General features: G+C 49.8%; 1 protein-coding gene across 2 annotated transcripts in view; it reads left to right on the top strand.

The window, feature by feature from the left end:
* The window catches only part of SEMA5B (semaphorin 5B), a 121,089-nt gene that overhangs the window by 42,116 nt on the left and 58,350 nt on the right, over positions 1 to 20,623 (top strand). The window lies entirely within an intron of this gene.

Here is a 20,623-nt window from a genome sequence, read left to right as displayed (position 1 = left end):
TAGCCCATTGCTGAGTTAATTCAAGCAATACTAATAACCGGTTTGCCGGTGAGAAGACCTCTTGCAGACCCTTAAATCCTACTCGCTGGGGTGCTGATAACAGGCTAGGAATCCTGTCTGGCCACCTGCAGTCATTCACAAAACAACATGTAAAAGATCTGGCGCTAGGCTGGATTCTGTGATGATACAGAAAGAAATAGAACCTTTGTCCCTGCCTCCCCTCCCCTCCCCCCGTGAACCCACGGTCTGAAGGGAGGCCAGTGCCACAGTCCACCACTTTTAATATGGGCTTCCTCCCTCCTCCTGCAGGCCTTTCCCTTTGCTCAAAGCCTCTCTCCTTCCTTGGTGCAGACAGCTGGCATCAGTTTCCTGGAGGTCCTCAAACCCCTGCTGGTCAGGCCCCATCAGGTCACGCTCAGCATCCAGCTTTGCACTGGTTCTGTGAGCGCCGGGCCCCAGCTGAGACCTTTCCCGGCCTTTCTCTGGTCTCCAAGGAGCCTGCAAGAAATGCAGCCTGAGAAAACAGCCTCCCTTCCCTTCCCCCACTGCTCTGTTCTCCCTGCCCACTCCCCCGAACTCCCCAAGGCTCCCCCAAGCCTGTAGCTCCTGCTCCCAAACTCATGTTTTATGCAGGAACATCCCCATTCTCATGGAAAGTGCAGCAAAGTTGGGGAAAGAATTCCAAATCTCTTTTGAAGAGGGCAGAGCGAATGCAGGGTTATGGGGTTAACCTCAGCTGAGAGTTTTTTCCTGGCTGAGTGGATGCCCTTCCGTGTGTGTGTGTGTGTGTGTGTGTGTGTGTGTGTGTGTGTGTGTGTGTGTGTGACCCTTTTTTCTTTCTGTCCACCATATGCACAGGAGGGGCGGGGTGGGGAGGGTAACACACGAACGCACACGCAGACAAGGTGCACACATGTGTCTGGAGTGGGCCTCCCCTCGCAGTGCCCCCTTCTGCCTTTCCTGCTTCCTGGGGAGTACCTGGAGTGTCGTATTTTGGATTTAAACATTCTCAGAGATTTGGGAGGCATGAGTAAAAGCAATTTTTTTTTCAAATATTAGAAAGTAAAAGCAATGTTTTTTTCAAATATTAGAAAGAAAACATACATCTAAAACTTTCTTTTGGTGATTTCCTTTTGTTTTGAAACATCAAAGTGGTTGTATAGAATTGATTTTTAAAAAATAAAATTAGCTTGCTGGGTGTGTGAAATTGCTGCAGTTTATTCTGCTAATAATTCCAAGTTTCCCATTGTGAAGTGCCCACCCTTTCAGAAGCCTGGCATCCCTTCTCTCTGATCGTTTTTAGAAGTAGTAAAACCTTGAACAGAAGACTCCGTCTGCAATAAATACACTTAGAACAAGACAAAAGACAGTATTATGTTTTCTGGACTTGGTGCTGGGAGAAACAGAAAAGCACTTATTTTCAGAAAGGGAATTGTGGAAAGAAAGAAGAGAGAGACCTTCCAATCTCACTGGATGCAGTTTGCTCCACAGAACTTTTCTCTAAGCGGCCTGAGCCCTCACCTTGAGTCATTCTGGATTCTTCCAACTCTGCATTTTTATGGTCTTCCCAGAGTCCTGAAAACTGAAGATTTGCCTAGTTGGAGACAAACTTCTCTCCTTTTTCACATGTTAATTCGTCACTTGATTTGCACCATGTTTTTCCAAGTATGGCTCCATGTCTGTCACATGCAGTAAGAGATTTTGGGGTGCAGATTGGAGCCATAGAATGGCGAGTGAGGCCACCATGTTGGAGGGATTTGCTTGGGACACCTCCCCTGCTTTCCCTAGACTCAGGCCTCCAGTGATGCCCACTGTCTGCAGCCCTGAGCAGCTGGGGCATGCTCTGGGTTTATTTTAGTGGCTCTGTTAAGTGCTGTGGCCCTTCCCCTCCCGCCTGCCCGCAAATCTGCTTCTGAATCCTGGACTCAGGGCTTCCACAGCCATTTGAGTTGCTGAGGACAAAATTTTTCCCATACTTGATTAAAGTAATTTATTTTACTTTCCTCTATACTTATAAGTGGAAATGTACCTGGATTCCCAGGAACAATTGATTTTTCTGGAGGAGGTCATTTAGAAAGGAATGTCAAACAAGGCACATCATTATATGCGGATGAAAAGATTGATATAGTTCGTTTAACATAAAATCTTATTGTGTAATTCTTAGAAATGGTTTGGAAACGTAAAAACACTCCATCCTCCACACTTTATTCGTTCTGAAAAAGTTTTAGGAGGCAGAAATATATTTGAAATAATCAGCTTCGAAGAAGTCCTTAGGACAAAACAGAAGGGGGAATTGTTTTTTTCGCCTTACGTGTTTCTTCCAGGACTTCACATTTTCGCTCTTGTCTCTGAGGAACTCTCCTGTGTTCAGCAAATTTAGAATGAAATCTACCTTCCTCTTTCCTCCTCTGTGTTGTCCTTTGTCATTATTCTTAAAGAAAAACATGTATGGTGCACCCAGAATTCTATCGTGGCTTTTGGTTGGAGCAGAGGAGCCCAAGAGTGTTGGAGAGGGAGATAGCAAAGAGATGAAGACCACAGACAGATACAGAGACACTGACACACTGGCAGCCCCCAACTGACAAGTGTCAAAGAAAGAGGACTTTATAGAGGTAACCCCAGACACCCTCCTAACAGCAAGCCCATGCCCCCCCTGTGATGGGGGTAGGTAGAGGATCTCCAAGCACTTTGCCAGAGATCTTCATGAGCTGTGGGTGTGTGTGGGGGGGGTGCAGGCAGACCCAAGAGGAGGGCCCACTCTGGGCCTTTGGGCCGACATTAGCAGCTTTCAATACCTAGAGGACGACTCTACGTGAATGAGCCTGTGGGGGCCATGCAGGGAGCCAATGAGAAGGGAGGGGGGAAGGTTAGTTGGAGAATTATGGGCAAACCCCCTGGTTTGCCAACCCATAGGATGGTAAGGGTGGCTCCTATCAGCCCTGGCCCCTGTGTATTTATTTACCCCTCTTCACAGCAGGACATTATGAGGCTGATCAATTAATATCTTTCTAGGGCCAAACCCTGAGGGTGACCTGCCCTTGTTTCTCTCTCCCCCTTCCTCTTTTCCTCTATATACCACATTCCTGCCCCCCTCCCCCCACTTCATAGTGATGGTAATGGAGGGAGTCATGATAGCTGCCATTTATTGAGCAGTTACTAGGTGCTTGGCTGAGATGAACTGCCTGAGTCTTTGTTCTTTTTGGTAAACTTGAGTGCTTTCAACCTTTAGGGGTAAGTGGGGGCTATGGGCCCCTTCCCATCTGGCTACCAGGTTGCCGTGAGAGGCAGTCTCAGGCCAAATTCTCTCTGTATAGATATTTATTAGTAACCGAGCACAAAACAGTCATGCAGTCTATTCTGTAGGCTCAGGAAAGTGCTAACTCTGCCTTTTTAAGTGGGCCAGCAGCACCTGGCCTGAAATGGTCCCTTGAGACAAATGTCACAGGACCTAGCCAACCTTCTGGTACAGGAGTCCTGAACCTTGGAGGGGATGCTAAAGAAGTTGGGGTTTTTCACTCCCAAAGAAGAGCTCATAGGGAGGGGGCCAGAATGATGACTCAAGTGATTGATTGTTTTTAACACTATAATGATTTATTTTTTCCATTTAACTTCAGTTGAGATATTAAAAACAAATATAGAAAACACAACATAGACGTTTTAGTAATGGGTTATACTGAGGTCAGTGCCTTACTCCACCACCCAGGTGGAGAAAAACTTTTGCAACCACTCTAGAAGCTTCTCTGCATTCTGATCCCAATCCTCCCGAAAAGATAGCTCAACTACCTGTGTGTCATTATGGTTGATTTTTGTTTCCATGATGATTTATTAGAGGAAAGAGGCAAGGCTTCTGCTTCCTGAACCCAGAACAGCCCATAATTCATTGGACCTGCAGCAGAAAAGATTGAAGTTAGACTACAAAAAGAATTTAGAAATCTAGAAATCAGTGATGTGGAGATAGAGGAAGAAAATCTGTGCAATGATTGAGATGTGGTTCTGGTTGGGAGCAGGGAAATAGAGGTCACCCCAGTCCGGGAGCTGCCCTCAAAGAATTAGGCTGGCTGAGTGTCCCTTGCCTTTTCTGATGAGCAGGAGATTGAGGAGGGTCTGTGTGTGGGGTTGGGGGGAGATGGAGACAGGTGGCACCTCATCCCATAGTGCCCTGACTGGCTGGCCCTGGACGTCACCCCGTGTCATGACCCCTTCTTCTCGTCATGCTCTTCAGAGACAAGCTCTTCCTCCTGAAGCCTCTAATCCTGCCATAGCCCGTCAGGGAGAGTGACTCTCGAAAGAAAGAATGACCAGCTGGGGGACAGGCCTGGGATCTGAGCCCACCCCATTCCCGGGTGACCAGGGCAGCCGAACAAACACACTTTGGCCTCGGGCCCAAGGGACACCAGGCAAGGTGCCTGGAGGAAATGGGGCAGTGGAATAAGAGGAGAGTGAATGGCCTCCCTGCTTTCCCTCCATTCAGTGTGTGGTTTCCATGGGGCCCCAAGTGTGTTTATAGGCAGCAGACCTGAGTGGGGGAAGTCCTGGGGACCGGGCTGCAAGGCTGCAGGGACAAGAAAGGGAAGACTGGGGGGTGGGCAGAGAGGGCGGGGGCACTTGAAAAACCAAATGAAAAGTTGGCTGTCGAATGCTTTTTGCCAACCATAGTCAATTCTTAATTATCCCCGTAATGGGAGGGAGCAGTGGCAAGAATGATTCAAAGCAGCAAATAATCCCAAACCATTTAAGCTACATGATTTTTAAAAGAGAGAGAAGGAGATTTCCCTTCCTAATGATGTCTGGCTCAGGCTGATGTTAAATGAGGGAAGTATTAACAGCGAGCTCCCCGGGGATCAAGGCTAGACCCAATCTTATTTAACATGTTTATAAATTATTTAGAGTTCACATATCGTGATTTTGTGAACGGGTGCTGGGAGGGGGCTGTAAATCCTCCCAGAAGCCAGAGGAAACCCTCTTCCAGGGATTATGCACTCACTGGAGGGAATCCCCGAAGTGGGAAATGAAGAAGCGATTGAAGTGTTAGGCTAACCCGGGCCATCTCATGGGAGGGCACTGGTCAAGAGAGACTCCCACATCCCCCACCAAGCCTGTGGCTTAAAAAAGAGGAGTGTGAGTCTCTGCTCTACAACACTGAATGGCTCCCAGCTTCTCCCTGAATTAAGTACCTGCCAGGCTCTCCACAGCGTGGTCTCAGCCTTCTCTCCCGTCACTCCAGCCATGCTCCTGATAGGAACAATGGCCTACAGGGCCTGGTGACTTGCCCCAGTCACGTGGCTAAATGCAAAGCACTTGGAGTTGGACCCAGAATTCTGACTTAAAGACTTTCCATCCATGCCTATCGCATTGAATCCTGGCTGACTCCCAAAGCTACACCTCGTTCCTGCCTCATCTCCTGATTCTGCTGTCAGGATTCCGTTGATCTCAAGTGCCACCTCCTCTGAAGAGCTGTCCCTGCTCTGAAAGCGCTCTCTCTCTCCCTCTCTCTCTCCCTGCTCAGAAAAACCAGCGGCTGATATGCCTCTCTTGTGCTGGTGTCAAGCTTTATGTCTGTAACAGCCGTGGTGTTCTTGTCTCATTCTACCCAGATACCCTGGAACTTCTTGCTTAGTCTGCCTTCCCTGTGGAACCTGCAGACCAGTGTCTTGCCATTGGCATGTGCTGTCCAGGGGTCACTTGAGTAGAGAGAATGGGCACACCCCCTGGAATGGAGGTAGCAAGTTAGAGCTGACTGTCGTAGGCCAGGCCAGCTCTCCAAAACCCTGCTGACAGAGATTTCCCAACAGAGCCCTTGCCTATCGGTTTTCACAAGAAGCCATCCAATGCAAACTGTCCACACATGAGCTCAGGCTGGGGTCAAGTCCTCCTTTTGTTGCACATAGAGCAACTCCCTTGACTGCGTGGCGCCCAGTCCCCCTGCCTCAGCATCACCTGCTGTACTCTGCCCATAGGAATCTCTGGGCGCCTGGGACTGGCATTGTGATGAGCCCTTCCTGTGCCTTTAATGCACAAGGAGGTCTGTGCATTACCGGGAGATAATGCTCCTAGAGGACAGAAGGGTGGCCCTCTGGGATTCGTGGAGGTCACATGGAGGAGAGTGTGCAGCACATGTGCATTGATACCCATGGACTTGGCAGGAGCCAAGTGCATGCACATGTCCATGTTTGTGGGTGCCACTCCAGTAACTGGGCCCATTCTTAGTTCACCATGCCTTCACAGTGCCACCTGCTGACATGTCTTAAAAAATATTTGGTGGGGTGCCTGGGTGGCTCAGTTGGTTGAGTGTCCGACTTTGGCTCAGGTCATGATCTCACAGTTTGTGGGTTCGAGCCCCGCGTTGGGCTCTGTGCTGACAGCTAGCTCAGAGCCTGGAGCCTGCTTCAAATTCTGTATCTCCCTCTCTCTCTGACTCTCCCCTGCTCTCTCTGTCTCTCTCAGAAATAAATAAAACATACAAAAAAATTTTTATTTATTTATTTATTTTTTATTTTTTTTTATTTCTAGGAGAGAGAGAGACAGCGAGAGCAGGGGAGGGTCAGAGAGAGAGGGAGTCACAGACTGAAACAGGCTCCAGGCTCTGAGCTGGCAGTCAGCACAGAGCCCGACGCGGGGCTCGAACCCACGAACCGCGAGATCATGACCTAAGCGAAAGTCGGACGCTTAACCGACTAAGCCACCCAGGCGCCCCTCCAAAATTTTTTTTTTAATTTGGTGAGGGGGCACCTGGCTGGCCCAGTCAGTAGAGCATGGGACTCTTTTTTTTTTTTTTTTTTACAAATAGTTTATTGTCAAGTTGGTTTCCATATAATACCCAGTGCTCATCTCCACAAGTGCCCTCCTCCATGCCCATCTCTCCCCTCCCTCCCACACCCATCAGTCCTCAGTTTGTTCTTAGCATTCAAGAGTCTCTCATGGTTTGCCTCTCTCCCTGTCCCCCACTATTTCCCCCCTGCTTCTCCCCCTTGGTCCTCCGTTAATTTCCTCCTAATCCTCCTATACGTGCAAACATATGGTATTTGTCCTTCTCTGCCTGACTTATTTCGCTCAGCATGACACCCTCAGCATGTTGCTACACATGGCCAGATTTCATTCTTTCTCATTGCCATGTAGTATTCCATGGTATAGATAAACCACATCTTCTTGATCCATTTGCCCATTGATGGACACTTAGGCTCTTTCCAGAGCATGGGACTCTTAATCTTAGGTCATGAGTTCAAGCCCCACACTGGGCATAAGGCTTACTTAAAAAAATATATTTTGGGGGCGCATAGGTGATGCAGTTGGTTATGCATCCAGTTTTGGCTCAGGTCATGATCTCATGGTTCATGTGTTTGAGCCCTATGTCAGGCTCTGTGCTGACAGCTCAGAGCCTGGAGCCTGCCTCAGATTCTATGTCTCCCTCTCTCTCTCCCATCCCCCACTCGTGCTCTGGTTCTCTCTGTCTCTCAAAAATAAATAAATATTAAAAAAACACTTTGGTGATACATGCTACAGTATGGATGAATCTTGAAGACATTATGCTAAGTGAAATAAGCCAGTAACAAAAGGACAGATACTGTATGATTCCACTAACATGAGAAGTACTTAGAGTAGTTAAATTCATGGAGACAGAAAGTATAAGAATGGTTACTAGGGGCTGTGTTAGAAGAGAGAATGAGGAGTCAGTGTTTAGTGGGTACGGAGTTTCACTTAGAGAAGATGAAGAAAGTTCTAGAGATGGATGATGATGATGATAGCAATGTGAATGTACTTAATGCCACTATACAGTTAAAATGGTTAAAATGGTAAATTTATGTTTACATATTTTTCACCACAAAAAAATTTATAATAATTTGAGCCATTGCCCTGCCTCTGGGAAGAGCCATTCTGGCTAGAATGATCAGCCTTGCCCTGGCCTTGAAGCTCTCCAGAGAACGTGGAATTGCATTTACCACTGCCCTGCCCAGCATCCCACACCCCTGGAGCCAGGAAGACCTTCCTTGTGTCCTTCAGATCAACACCACAGTAGGTCGTCCTGTGACCAGAGGGGTTTGTGTCATGAGACTGGCCTCACAAAACAGGAGGAAATGATGCTTTTTCACATGGGAGAAGCCAAAGGCAGTCTCATAGAAAATGTAGATGACATCAAAAGCTTCCAAGTGAGGAAATGGGTCAGCTGGGGTGTGTGACCCCAAACAGAGTCCGCTCCACTTTACCTCAGATGTATGAGGCTGTTTAGGGAAAATAAGTAAGGTCATGTCCACAAGTTGGGAGTTGCCATTGATCTGACACGGCTTCTGAGCCAATCTCAGAAGCCGTTGGAAGTACTTCCCTAAAGGCTTTGGCCTTCTGTGCTGGTCTGGACAAAAAGACCAGCCAGATAGCCAGGGGTTACAGTGACCGAAGGAGCACGGCCCTGGCTTCTGACCTCGGCAAAACCGGACCTGTAGCCGGTTGATCTTTCGTGACAAGATTGTCTTTTTGAGGTGAGACTGAGTCTACCAGGACTCCAGGACAGGAACGAAATCGTGAGTTGGGGGCCATCCCCACAGTGAATGCCATCTCCCTATTAACGCTGTGGTTGAGGTGACATTTGGACTTGATCTCCAGATCCCTGAAATCAGAACAAGGATCTGGGAAAAGGCAGCTCTAGCACAAACGTGAGTACGTGAGTACTATTTGCATGGCAGGTAGTAAGTGTAACCCCCAGAGGTGGCATAAGCTAAATATAGGAATAGACTCAGGGAGAGCACGGAAATGTTCGTGGATGACAAGCCATAATGGGTGTTCAGGGAAGCCGGGCTGCGGGGCCAGCTTCTGTGGTCTGTGTCAAGCAGTGTGGCATTTCCAAGGGCTCTGAGAGCTAAGTCTGCCCCCTGGCTTCGGTTCTGATTTTTCCCATGCTCTCTTTGCCTTGTTTTGTCCTTGGAGCAGTGGCTGTCTCTGGTCATCCCCTCTAGGTGATAGTCCTTCAGAGGCTTGAAGATTTTGATTGCCCCCCCCACCTCCTATTCCACTGATATTTTGTTCCTTTTCCAGTCCATAGAGTTCGCCCTTTATCCTTTCTTTTCGAGGTGTTCCTGACACCCCACATCTCCCTTTGAACCCCCACTCCCAGCCATGATGCACTCTCAGGACTAGCTGAAAAAGTCAGAAGCACCTGGGCAGGATGACGAGGGGTGAGGGAACATGGTGGCCTCGAGATCACGAGAAAGGGGCAGAGACAAAGCAGCCCAGAGCTGCAGGACATGGTAACAGGTGCCGGATGGGCCTGGAAAAAGGAACAGTCATCAGCTTCCTCTCCTGCCCTGTGCTTTCTCTCATGCTTTGCCCAGTTAAGCTGATCATGCGTTTATGGAGTAGCTACATGCTCCGTGGAGAGCTGGGGGCAAATGAGTCTCCTGGAATGGAGCCTCTGTCCTTCCTCTGCAACTCTGCAGAGCCTTACTCTGGGCCTCATGGCTGAGGCCTCCATTCCCCTAACTCATGTTACTCTGAGAAGCTGGTACTGGGAGACAGGCTAATCAACCACCGAGTTTCTCTGCCTGCCTAACTCTCTCCACTCCCAGGCTGTTACCTATTTAGCTGTTAGGTTTTCAGGGACATAACTTTGATCCATGGTTTATGGGAGTCCATTAAAAAACAAACTGTGTTATAATAGGCTTCTGCTGTCTTGGATCGATTTTCCTCCTTTCTGCAGGAAGGGAAGAATGCTGGCTGGCTGGTGTTCGGGAGGCTGCGATCCCATCCCGCAGCCCGCAGCCTGCCTCCCCCGCTGGCCTGCAAGCATTCAGCTGCTCACTTCCCCAGCTGAGTGAGTGGTTCTTTTCAGGGGCAACCGACTGCACAGATTCCTGAACCATGATCTCATCGGCTCATGAGAGGCTGAGCACGTAGACTCACACTGGAGAGAGAGGGGCATTCTAGGGTCCAAGTGGGGTTAGGGGAGGTTCAGGGCTTCTCTCCTTAGATTAGTTCCAGGGCTTGTGGAGACACGGTCTTGCCCTCTGTCTCCCATTTCTCTCTGCGCACGCTGCTGTGGATGCCCACCTGGGGCAGGACGAGCTGGCAGGCTTCCCATCCGCCATCACTGCCCCACACCAGAGCACCCAGCACACAGTCTTACAGGTGGTTCTGCCCTGGCTTGGACATCTTCCTGCCCACACTGTTGCCTTCAGCGTTCCTTTAGTTGGCAAATATTTATTGAGCCTCAGACTGTAGTACTTCCCAAAGCAGGCCCATGGAGCTTTGGGATTGGAACCATCTGGAATGATGTTAAAATGCCAGCTCCCGGGCACTGTGCCAGACCTAATGCATCAGAATCTCTGGGTGGAGCCTGGGGACCTGCATGTTAATCAGTTCCCCCAAGTGATACTTTTGTGCCCTAATGTTTGAGACTTACTGGCTGTAATGGTTAATTTTGTCTCAGAGTGGCTGGGCCACAGTGCCCAGATATTTGTTTAAAAATTATTCTGGTTGTTTCTGTGAGGATGTTTTCGGATGAAATTAACATTTAAATTGTTGACATAGATTGCTCTCTATAATGTAGGTGGGCCTCATCCAATCAGTTGAAGGCCTGAATAAAACAAAGACAGATCTCTTCTCAGTGGGAGGGAATCTGCCAGCCCACCCTGCAGATTTGGGACTTGTCAGCCTCTATAATCACATGAACAAATTCCTTAAAATAAACACCCCCCACACACACACACACATCCTATTCTGTTTGCCCAAAGAACCTTGACTAATACACTGGCTTGCTATGTGCAAGGTGCTGCCATCAGAGCCACACTTGGGCAGATGTCTGCTTAAAGCAGATCCTTTCCCTGGCTCTGCCCACCAGCTCTGGCTTTGTAGGCACATGCTCTAAAGCACCAGAGAGACTGACTGGGCAGGGCAGTAGTTGCTGTGGCCCAGCCCTGACTCTTCTCTGGGTGGAGAGTCCTGACCCCGCTGCCCTCTACAGGACAGGGCTTAGATCTTATTGCCAGCTTTAGCAAATAAAAATATAGGATACCCAATGAAATTTGAATTTCAGATAAGCAATGAAACAGTTTAGTGTAAGCATGACTCATGCAATATTTGGGACATACTTATACTGAAAGAATTATCTGCTATTTATCTGCAATTCAAATCTCACCGGGCATCCGGCATTTCATCTGGCAACCCTGCAACAGCTCTGCACACTCTTCTCTGGAGCCTGGAGTCAGCGATTGGTTCTTGTTAATTGTATTCCCTTTACAAAGGGCTTTCTCCGTTGTGATCTCATTCCATCCTCGCAATGATAGGGGGGTAGAGAGAGCATCATTGCCATCATCCCCATTTCACAGTGGGAACTGAGGCTAGGGGGCTCAGAGGTTCCCAACTGATATCAAAGCAGCCCTGGCTACACAGTGGAACCACCTGGAGGGATTTTAAATCACTCCCCTGTGTTTGGGTGATGTGTATGATGTCTGCAATTTACTTTGAAATGCATCAAAAAATAAAATGGATGAATGCATGGGTAGAAGGATGATGGATAGATATGTGATAAAGCAAATATAGCAAAACATTGATGATAGCATCTAGGTGATGGGTATACAGGTGTTCACTGTACAATCTTCTAATGGCTGTATATGCTTGAAAGTATTTATAAAAGTTTGGGAGGGAAAAAAAAACCCTGGATGCGTAGGTCCCATCCCAGAGCAATTAAATCAGAATCTTCGCAGGTGAGGCCCAGGGAGCAGGATATTTTCAAACCTACCCAGGTGATCTGATCCAACCCATCACTTTTCACTGCGCACTGGGCATCACCTGCAGGGTACAGGTACCCTGCATCGATGGTTCCCCGGCTGAGAGTGCATCCGAGTATGAAGGACTACTTAAAGCAAATTACTGGGCCTCATTCTCAGACTTTCTAATCTAGCAGCTCTGGGGTGGGGGCTGAGAATCTGCATTTCTTACAAGTTCCCAGGGGATACTGATGCTGCTGGTGCAGGGACCACACTTTGAGAAGCACTGCCCACCCATACACAGCCAAACGCAAGGTGAATAAGTGCTAGTATAAACCACACACCGCATCTGTCTGCAGAGGAAGCCATTAGCTGCATGGGGGTCAGAACAGGTTTTGCAAAAGAGCCAGCATTTGTGTGAGCCTCGAAAGATGGGGAGGTTTTCGTTGGAGATGAGTGCATTCTGCCTGGAGGGAACAGTAAAGGAGGGCAAGTGCTTGGTGGGTAGCTGGATTTGGGATGAGCTGAGGGAGGTGGGGATGGAGAGGGAGTGGCCAGAGAGGAGGCAGGAAGGGTAGCTGTGCCAGATGGAAAGTGTTTGGATTTGATCATGTAGGCAGCGGGAAGCCAGCAAAGGTTTATTAGCAGGAAAATGATGTGACTGAACCATCGCCATAGACTATTGTTCTGGCAGCCCTGTGTAGGACAGATTGGAGAGGAGAGATGAAAGATAGGCAGCGTTCTTAGGAGGCTATTGTGAGTGTCTGCAGTGAGCGATGTGGAGGGTCCGCATAATCACGACACTAATAATGATGATAAAATAATGGCTGACATTTATGGAGTGCTTTCTAGGTGCCAGCCAGTGCTATGTGCTTTTTACAAACATTCTATTTTAATCTTCACAACTGCTCCGCTTGGTCTTACAGATGAGGAAACTGACCCAGAGAGATTAAGGAGTGCCCAGGTTGGGATTTGAACCCAGGGCCATGTGTTTTGTGTGAGTGTTCACACAAAGGCAAGGAAGGGGGTGGGGAGGAGGAGGAGGCCAGCAGGTCCCTACCTTGGTCTTCACTTCCCCAGATAGTCATCAGTGTTCCCTGGCTGGGGGCTTACACACTTCCCTATCAAGGCTGAGGCCCCAGACAGGAGAGGGGCAGCTGGTTGTGGGGGGCGAGGGCGGGGGAGCAGCCATCACTGTTCTCCCCACCAGCCAGCAGCACTGCTTTCCGGGCAAGCAGAGGCTTGGCTGTGCCTCCCTCCACCCTGCACCCTGGGCCCAGCGCCCACTCTCTGTCCCTCGTCGCATCCTGTGCTCCCCACAGCTGCCTGCAGACCACACCCTTAGTCACTTACCTAAAGCTTCTAGAAGGAAAAGGACATTGCTCCCTACTCCCTTCTATGTCCCTGCTGTCTTTCAGCCTGAGCAGCAGACACTTGTAGGCACCTCCCCCAAATTCTTGCATTTCAGATGTTCCTCCAACAGGCCCGTACCATGGCCACTCTATACCCAGGCAGTTCCATTACTGAAAAGGAGATGGGGTGGGGGCGGGACCTGTGGGGTGACTAAGAAAGTCCTTATAGAAGAAAAATGCCTGCAAATAGTAAGCCTGTTAGCTGTTATTCTTATTATAACTGGGCTCCATGAATGCAGAGCTTAGGAACTTTGGCACCAATGACCAGGTTTAAAGAGAGACATTCATTAAGCACTGGAAGGGCTTTGTTAGACCTTGGTCATCTTTCTGTCTCTAAGAAGGGCTGCTTTTATACCAGGTCAGAAAGAACTCACTGTCCTTCTCTTAAAGACCCCCTCCTCTCCTCCAATCCCCTGGCCCAGGGCTGAGGCTCTCTGTTCTGCTCTCTACCAAGTCCCAAGGCTTGCTCACCTCTTGGACACTGTCCACCTGAGAGGTCTTTGAGCACATGCCCTGTCCTGCTCCCCACACTGAAATGAGAAGGACCTGCCTCATAGATGCCTGGGGCTGGGGCAGCAGTGAGCCTCTTACTGAACCTACAGAAGCCTTGTAGGCATCTGAGCATGTGCATGTGTGTGTGTGCACAGTTGAGTGTGCATGTATGTGCATATTCACATGTTGAAGGTGTGCATTTGGGGCAGTGGTGGTGGTGCAATCCCAGACCTGGTCTTCGTTCAGACCCATTTTTCATCTGTTTGTGCAAGAGAGATGGGGCTCACCTGACAAGGGAGGGTGATGGAAGCATTTTCTGGAAAGGCTTTTTGCTAGGGCTAGACAGTGGGGCTATGCATGCCCTGTTGTGTCCCAGCCTCCCCTCCCCATCAGCCAACCACCTGTGAGCCTTCTTCCTCCCTGGGCTGAAGTGTGTAGCATGTGTGGGGAGCAGATGGGGGATGGTGTGCCTGGGCTCTTCCTCCCAGCTTCCCGGAGCCAACCCTTTGCTGCCAGATGGATCTGGGTACTGATGGGGTGTGCACGGGGAATGGCAGCCAGCTCCCAGGCAGCCCATGGCCTTGCCCCAATGAGCTGGGACACGATTATGTTCTGGAAGTTCGGGAATCTGAGCTGGCAGGATCCCGATCACCAAGAACTAAGCCTGGTAAAGAAAACTCTGAGCCCTCCAGGAGGAAACCCTCGTGGAGGTGCTCCTTGCCTCCCCCTCCCCCAACCTGGGCCCCACACTGTCTGTCCTCCCTGGGAACCTGCAGGGGTGCCAACTCTGCATGAGGACAGACTCTAGCCTCTTATCCCTTCGCTGTTTTGTGTATTGCACAAACACCACCATAACAGCAATAACATAAACCAAAGAAAAAAATATCCCTCTGTTTCATTACCTTAACAGATAAGCTGTTCCATTTTCTTTGTTCTCTTATGGTCCCTGTCCATATTACATCCCTCGCACCTTCCTCCTCCACCCCTCCCCACTCCTTTCCTTCCTTCCCTTCTATAAGAGGAAAGGGGACAGACTCCAGCACCTTCTCTGCCCTGCTCACCTTGAGGTAGGGGAGAAGACACACCTGCAGCATAGAGGGGTGGGCGCCATCCTTGGCTGGCTGCATCTCAGAAGCTGAGCTGGACCAGCTCGGGCACCCTGGGCTGGGCAGCTCATTGGCTGGCTTCCCTCGGGGGTCTGGGGACCTGGGCCCACTTGACAGATCTGACTGGGGGCCTGGGGGTCGGCAGAGAGAGGACAGAAATGTAAGGAACACAGGCTAGCGTCAGGGATCCAGGCTGGATGAATTAGCCATCGTGTCTCTTTCCTGCCCTGGTCTCAGGACTGTTCACTTCCCAAAGAGGGTGTTTAGAATGGTTTTTCCGGAGACGTTGGGATTCAGTCATTTCTAGCTCCCAGATTTCCGAATCAAGGTATGTGGACACTCTGAAATTCCCGTCATCCAGAGTAGGGGCTCTCTCAGTTTCAGCCTCAGCCGAAGTTGCTCAGAGCCTTATCCAGTGTGAACCATCAAGGCTTGACTTGGGGAGAATGTTGCATCAAAGGTCTGGAGAGGATGTAGCAGGGGAGGGCCGATCTGGGTTAACTTCACACTCTGAGCATCTGGATCTGTGGCCACTCTCAAGGCCTCTGACTTCTCATTGGCTAAGTGGAAGGAATGGCAACCTGCCTGCAGACTTCACAGGGGATCCGATGCAGTGAGGGCTATAAAGAGCAGCATGAGCCCATCAAAGGGAAGGGGTGATCCTTGACACCAGCCTTTCCGCTGAGTCATTTCACCTGTACCCAAGCCAGCATCCTAACCACAGTTACCAACTCGTAGGGACTTCTCTCCCCAGTGCTGGACCTGTCAGCCCAAGGGCATGAGTGGGATCATCTGGAGCTAGTGGGTTAAACAAAGAGATGAAGAGAGTTGAATCATAGCCCATAGCATAGATAATGTAAAACAGTGTGCAACCCTTGAACAACTTTTATTTGATTCAAGTTCTGAGGATGGCTGGTCCAGGCTGAGTGTTGCACATACACAACTGGATGAACGAAGAGGTCCAGACTGGGCTGGGTGGCAGGGAAAACAGCCAACACACTTCCCGTGGGGCAGCAGCACCCTACATGTTACCTTGTGGTTTAGAGTTGTGTTGATTTGGGCGTATCATCCATTTAAGTCAGAGCACACTTTTCACAACATCAATGCACGGCTCCAAAACATGTTACTGCTAGTTTCCTGGAAATACTGGAGAACGAGTACTATAGAAAGGTCCCACCAACTGCTGCCCTATTCCCTGTCACCATGGACAGCAGAGTAAGAAGCTTCTTGTTGCTGTAGGAGGAAGACAAATCAGACACTGGAAGAACTTTCTGTCTGGAGAGATGAAGGACTCTTCTCCAACCGTCTAGACTAGAGAAGTGACCCAGCCACAGTGGTCTCTTAATGAAGTCATTTGGTTGATAGGCATTCGTTGAGCACCAACTCTATTCATGGCACTACCACGTCCACAAGCATTTCATCTTCATGCCAAGTCTATGAGGGAGTTGTAGTGATTGCTGTTGTTGAGCAGCGGGGTCGAAGGATTCGGGGCACAGTGCCTAACCCTGTCTCACCTGGGATCGTGCCTGTTGACTAGTTCAGGGAGAGAGCCAGGGTTTTGCATGCAAAGGCCATGCTATTGTCACCCCCACCCCCACCCGCTTTCCCAAAAGCCTTGGGGAAGGCTTCCTCTGCAGAGGCACACCACCACCCACGCAGCAGTGTGTGAACACCTTCCTCATTGGGCATTCAGGATAGGAGACTCGCATTCATTCAACAGACATCGGGGCTGGGGATCCAGAGATGAATATGACATTATTCTTGTCAGCTTTTAGCAGACCTGTTAATATCTTTGCTTCTCAGCCCACGCTGGATTCAGAAAACATTTCCGATCAATTACCTTGAGCAGAATTATCACCTGCCACGTTCTCCTTCTCAAAGTTGGCTGCTTTATGAGCATCTAAACTTTCAACCATGAGTGGGCACGTTATCTAAAGTCCCTTTGGCTAAGACCAAAGATTCCCTACCTTTTGTTCCACCATTCAGTCATTCTCTCCTTCAACAAATAATTCAGGGTCTACACATTAGATACTGTGTTAGGAGCTGGGGATACAGCGCTGAGCAAAAAAGACATGATTCCTGCCCTTAGGAGTTTATAGACATGAACCAGACAATTCCCCCATCCTGCTCTGATGTATCCCCAAGGACTAAGGTGCTTTGTTCAGAAGTGTCTCCTGCAGGCATGGCATTCCTAGGGCCCTATGCTGCCCCAGGGTCAGCCCATCCTGTCTGGGAATGATGAGCCACTGGGCAGTGCCCAAGGACCAGGTGTGGGTTGATCCTTCCCTTTGGAAGGAGGCAAAGGACACCTGTAACTCTCTAGGTCTCCTGGCTTTTGATCCAGCCCTTCTTGGGAGAGTTGCCCCAATGGACAGAGCTTAGAGGAGCCTCTGAAAAGAAGAGGCCATTCTGTTCAGCTCCCAGAAAGAGGACAGAAGAGGGGCCTTGTTTCTCTGGGGAGTTTGTTGGCTTGGCAAAGGGGACACTGGAGTTAGGCTGATGTGGATTCCAGGCCCAGAACTGTCCCTTCCTAGCTGTGGGGCTGAAGCAAGTTGCGAACATCTCTGCGCCTTAGCTCCTCAGCAGTAGTGGGGCAATAATCCCTACCTTCTGGGACTGCCACAGTCATTAAATGAGATACTATTCACAAAAGCTTCTGATGCATGTTTGCCATTTATTAGAGGTGTGGCCACCCTTCCTTCAGTGTACAAATGACTTTCAACTTCTTAAGGACATGATTACCTCTGGAGTTGACACTTACTGAGAAAAGGCTAGCAAGTATTAGAAGGTAAAGAGTATCAGGCCCCCTATCGTAGGAACATTAGGCTAGAGCAGTGGTTCCTGAAATGCCCTGGACTCAGCAGCACCTGGGAACTTGCTAGAAATGCATATTCATAGGCCCCGCCTCAGAACCACTACATCGGAAATTCTGGGGAAGGGGCCCAGCAATGTATTTTAAGAAGCCCTCTGGGCGATTCTGATGCATGCTCAGATATGAGAGCCTCTGGGTCAGAGACTACAAAGCGGCTGTCAGGGGGCCAAATTCTTCCACAGATGTGTTTTGTTTGGCTTCTGTCATCAGCTGGAGCTGAGTAGCAGCTGCCCCTGCAGAGTGGCTGTGTCCTTCTGAAGGGGTTACAGTCTTCGCTCTGCCATTCCCTTCTGCATTTCACCAGCTGGCCCCACTTACTTGGCTGCCCAGCCCCTGTCAGCGGGCATCTGAGCTTGCAGCCGGGGTTCTAGGTCAGGGGACGGTGTAGGTCTGACTCATGGAGAGGCAGCAGCTCTGCTTCAGCTGGTCCTGAATGTCAGGAGGTCAGGAGAATGTCCAGAGATGCTGAGCCACCCTGCCCAGCAGGAAATAGGAACAGGGGAGCTGGTTTTCTCACTCCCCAAACCAGCAGTCAGGTCCTGCTGATTTCACTTCAGGATTTGGTTTGAAGTGTTGTGAATTCCCAGCACATCACACACACCCACATTCGACTGTAGGTCCAAAAATACCTTCCACAGCCAAATAGAGATGATTTTTACATTTCCCACTACCTTGGATTATCTGCCTGGCTGCTCTGTGCCACCCCCGCTACTGGCCCAGCTGATGAGCAGTGACTGGAAAGGGATGGCTAACATGGAGGAGTGGAAGGGCCAGGGCTCTCGCTCCCCAGCAGTGAGCAGCTCAGATAGGTGGGGGACTTTGCCTGCCCCAGAAGTTTCAATACAGGTGGGCTCCGGGAAGGCTGGGAGGAGCAGGGGCTGTGACGCCCGGGGGGATGGAGCAGGGTGGAGGTGGAGCTGGCAGCTCTCGTTGCTGAGGCAGGAACAGAGAATCATGGCTGAAAATGGACCCAGAACCCTGCATGAAATGGGACGGAATGGGATATGGGGAGGAAGCTCTGCATGAAGTGGGACAGGAACTGAGCTGGACTCAGCCTTGGATACAGGGGGGCGGAGGAGACTCAGGAAGCTTCCCTGTTCTGCACCTCCCCATGCCACGCCAACGCCTGCCTGCTGCCTGCCTTGCGGACTTGCAGAGGGAACACCCCTCTCCAGGAGTCCCGTCTGGAGACAGGAAGCAGGCTGGTTGAGAGCACTGGCTTTGGCATCAAACGGATCTGAGGTCAGATCCCAGCTCAGTCACTCCCTATATGACTCTGGACAAGCCGCCCAACCTCTCTGTTTTCTCACCTGTCAAAAGTCAGTAAAGCCTCCTTTATAGGCATATGGTGAAGATAAAATGAGATACCATTTGTAAAACAATTAGCACACTGTGATAGAATAAAGAACACAAAAAGCTTACATATAATTATAATTATCAGAGAGCAGAAGCTATGTATTTTCGCCGGAAGACCTGGTATTGAATTTGGCAAGCTGGGGTCATTGGTGAGGAAAATGGATGTAATTTAGATGTAAGCTTTAATAAGTGAGCAGAAGATCACGTAATTCTCAAAAGAGGGGTCTTCCAAAGAAAGAGACAGTGTCCTTCCCCAATACTTGGGGCCCGTGGCATTTATTAGGGTCCTCGATAAGTGTTGGTTCATGCAGCAGAAGAGATGCAAGAATGTCCTTCCTGTTAGTGATGGGTACCAACACTGATGAGGTCACTAAGTTATGTGGTTAATGTGAAGTGACCCCTCCCCTCCTCAAATTCAGCTGCCATGGAGTGGGGGGGAGCTGTTTCGCTTAGAGCCTGGGAAGAATGAACAGAATTCCCTCAGATGTCCACACAAAATATTATTAACCTCAGGAAGATCCAGATTTTTACCTGATTTCCCCCTGCCCTTTCTCACAAAGAAATGATATTTCCAATTGTGTTGGTGTGGGGTTTGGGATGCCAAAAGCTGCCCTGTTTTCCCATCTAAAAAGGACAGTTCCTGGAGGCAGGACCCCTCCAACCCTCTCAGCCCCCCCCCCCCACTGCTAGATCACCCCCAGGACCACTGTTCCTTCTGACTCACGTTCATTGCTTCTGGGGAGACTAGCCCTGAAAAAAAGGGCCTGGGGTGGAAGATTAGCATCCATGCATTTCTGATTCTGTCCAGCTGTGTAAGTGGCTTAGTGAAGACTAAAGCCACCTGTAATTATCACAATTATAATGAGCAGGGAGAGCAAGAGTGCAGACGTATAATCCAAATTAAACTGCAGAGGGGAGTCACACTATCCCCCAAGGCTTTTTCTGCACAAATACCATGTGAGTCTAAGAGCCTAAATGTTCCTGGGGGCCAACTCTGATAATCAGGTGACATGGAGACCATTTGATTTCTGGATTTACAGCTTTCCAGGAAAACACTGTGGGGCCTTGGAGAGGATGCACACATTTCCTTGGAGGAGGGAGATGCAGACATCACCTCCGGTGAAGGTTCCAGCCCTGGAGGGCCCACACACTTTGTCTTGCATACAGGGCACGGAAGGGGGTGGGGGGAGAGGGGGGAAGAGCTCAGGCCAAACAGGTGCTCAGTTTGGTCCTGACCCCAGCTCACTCCTTCCCCTAGCTCCTCATCAGCCCTCTGCAAAGCCTCTTAAGGAATTTTCTTAGGGCAGATTCCCTAGAAGCAGAGCCTGAGCTGGGATTCTTGTGCAAGTGACTAACTGGGAGAGTCCTTGTGCAGCACTGAGAGGAAAGCAGGACGGAGCGGAGGGCAGAGCCAGGCGAAGGTGCGCTATTGGGGGAAGCCTGCCTGATCCCACTGGGAGCTCTGGGGTGTGAATTATGCAAAAGAAGTTGGGACACCCAAGACAGGGAGCTGGGCTTTTGTACTTCTGTGTCGGTTGTGATTGCGCATTAGTCTCCCAGACGTATCTCCATGACGAGGCTGCCCTGGGCTCGGGGCCAGCCTCTCGAGAAGGTTGCTGGGGCATGGGGGATGGGTACCCTGGCCCGGGAATGGGGGTCTGGGCAAGGCGCCAACAGCACCTGCTACACAGC

This window comes from Hyaena hyaena, unplaced genomic scaffold (genome assembly GCF_003009895.1).
Source record: "Hyaena hyaena isolate Hyena2069 unplaced genomic scaffold, ASM300989v1 scaffold_180, whole genome shotgun sequence".
Taxonomy (NCBI): domain Eukaryota; kingdom Metazoa; phylum Chordata; class Mammalia; order Carnivora; family Hyaenidae; genus Hyaena; species Hyaena hyaena.
This window is presented reverse-complemented; position numbering and strand designations above follow the sequence as displayed.